We start from the raw sequence: 3033 nt of genomic DNA on the forward strand, positions 1-3033 counted from the left end.
ACACCACCTGAGGGGATAATGATTGGCTCACTCTCTTGATTCGTGGAACTTTTTCCACCGATTTCACATGTCATCCAATAAAGTGTGGGGGAGAATCACCCCTATAAGGAATGTTAAGGAGACGGGAAAGAGTCAAGACAAATACTCTTTAATAAAAATCAAAGCAAAAGGGAAGTTTGGTGATGCGGTTTTGATTAGATAACTTCATGCAATTTGATATTCACTTGTGGAAATGGCCTTTATTCTCGGGTATCTCTAATTCTCTTCCACTTTTCATTTTGTCCTCTCGAATTATAAGCTATTTTGATTCATGTAATGAGGGCATTACATGATCTCAAGTGTGGGGGAGAGATAAATTCTCGTGGACTTATTCTTATATAATTATCACAAAATTTTTAAATTTTCCCAAGTAACTTGTTGAATTAAGTGAAAATTTTTGGTCAAAGTTAGCCATAACTTCTTGTATTTCACATTGAAGGAAGTAAAATCTTCCTTTGTTTTTGCAAAAGTTCAAGTGGAAGTAAAGTCTTCCACTTTCAAATGATTCATGTGCTTAAAGTTAAAATTTTTGAAGAATCAGAAAGAAGTGTTGCATGGAAGTAAAGTCTTTCATGTTGGTTTCAAAACTCAAGTGTTTAAAGCTTAAAGCTTTAACACTTCCGGATGACTCAAGTCCATCCATCAAAGGGAGTAAAGTCTCCCGAATGTCCCTTTACTTGGTGTGGGATACTTCCTAATCCACACCATTTTATATTGACATTTGTTATCTCATCATTTCACGATGTTTCAACCGATGTATCATACCGTGGGAAGAGGAGCCACCGAGCTTCACTGTGTGCTATCTTCTTGATGAAGAGCAATGGCTTTGTGCTAGTGGTGCTAGGCAACACACGCCATAGCCAAAATCTATGTCACACTTGTGTAATCAATTAACGGAAAGGTAGTTGTTACTTCCTACCTTTTCTCAACATAAGCATAAAATCTTGTTATGTGGGAAGTAGACGAGTGAATAAAAGCTTTGGGCTTTGACACTCCTGGGAGAGTTGAGTCCTCCCATTGTTTCATTTTGGAAGTCAAGTCTTTCAAACTTGGAAGTAAAGTCTTCCAAGTTATGTTGTGTTCAAAGCTTGGGAGTAAAGTCTCCCAAGTCAAGTTCGACCCTTTTTAAGAAGTAAAGTCTTCCTAGTGCTTCAAACTATGGAATTGATAGACTCTCTTATTTAGCCACGTGGGGCCCTAATTCTACGAACCTCCGTCAATGCTTTCGCCCTACTATGAGAGAAATCATAGAGTTGTTATAGAAAGCTTGATGAGTGCCGGTCATCCCGAGCCCGGGTTGACCAATACAGATAGGGGAACCCAGTCCCCTAGCTTTGGCACATCCACCTTAACCCTAAATTTGTAATTGATGATCATTATTTGAGTTGATGATTATAATTTGGGATTGACGATCAAGGTGTTTTGGGGGCATGGAGGTAGAAAAGGGATAGCCATCGCGGGTTGATTAGGTGAGCATACTTTTTGGAGGCGTACACATTACATGATGTATTTCTTGGTGAGTGGTGATTTGTATAATATTCATGGCCCTTATTCATTCGGGGTGCATTTGGCATCATTTTGGGTACACCTTGGGTTTATTTAGTTGAGTTTCAGTAGATTGTGAATGATTTTGAGATTTGATTTGATTGATTATTTTAGTGAGTTAATGGCTATCCCGTGAATCCTACATATTTGGTCAAGATCAAGGAGGTCAAAGTTCGAGTTTGTAGAGATTTTATACTTGGTGATTGATATATGATGACTTTCTCGAAGATGACGTTGACTTTGGCCAGGGGAATGGTTGATTCGGGTAGATTTAGGCATCAAGTGTGATTGTGTTGGTATTTGAGGATTGAAGACTTGAAGGTGTGCTAGTTGAAGAGATTGTTTGAAGTTCATTTAGTTTGTGATTAGAAGACGAAGAAAAGATGATGTTTGTGCTTGGTCCTAAGCAAATGCAAGTTTTGGAGGTCATTCTGGCAATCAAAGTGCATATCCATGAAAGGTATCAATTGTTGCCCAAACTTTTTGCGCTTTGGCTTTGATCACCTATTTGTTCACTATCTTCAAAGCTTGTTTTGTTGACTTATTTGCTTGAGGACAAGTAAAGGTTCAAATGTAGGAGTTTTGATATCGCTCTAATTATACATGTTTTATCTCGTGATATCTCCCTCACTTTGCTCGATTTTTGATGATTATGGATCCCATTTGGTATGCTTATGAGCTAAATGACAATTTGGGGGCTAAGAGCTTGAATTGGTGTAAAATTGACCAAGTCTTGATCAAAAGTGGCAAAGGAAATGAAAAGTGCAGAAATCAGCTCAAAGCACCGCTCCTCAGATAAAAGCGCCGCTCCAGATGAGCAAAAGCACTGCACCTAATTCAAAAGCGACGTTCTTGTGCATGTTTTGGCTCCATTTTCCACTAGCCAGAAGCGTCGTTCCTATTGCCAAAAGCGTTGCTCCTAGCCAATCAAAAGCAGCGCTTCTAAGCCAAAAGCGGAGCCCCTAAAGAAGCCAAAAAAGGCGCTCCTAAGCCAAAAGCGCCGCTCCTGAAGTATGCCAAACGCGCCGCTCCTGCTACAAAAGCGGTGCTCCTGTCACTGATTCAGCCCAGAATTTTCAGCACTATAAAAGGGAAAAGATTAGGTCATTTTGAGTATGCTTTTGGAGAGCAGCCACTTAGGGCCTTATGGAACCCTAAATGGGTTCCAATCATGATTCCATCAAGATCAAAGCCTAATTTCATGTACCAAGTCAAAGATTAGTGAAGCTAGAAGCTAGATCTCCATCATCCATCTCCATTTTTGTAATCTCTTTCCTTTTTAACACTAGTTCTTCTCCATTTTATTTATAATGATGAATCCTTTAGTTTTAATGGATTTTGTTCTTGTTTATCTTATGATTATAGCTTAGATTACTTGTGTTCGCTTGATTTGTAAACTTGATGCTTGGATTTTGCCCTAATCTATGTTTGGGTGTTTGAATGAGTTGA

This window comes from Rutidosis leptorrhynchoides, chromosome 1 (genome assembly GCF_046630445.1).
Source record: "Rutidosis leptorrhynchoides isolate AG116_Rl617_1_P2 chromosome 1, CSIRO_AGI_Rlap_v1, whole genome shotgun sequence".
Classification (NCBI taxonomy): domain Eukaryota; kingdom Viridiplantae; phylum Streptophyta; class Magnoliopsida; order Asterales; family Asteraceae; genus Rutidosis; species Rutidosis leptorrhynchoides.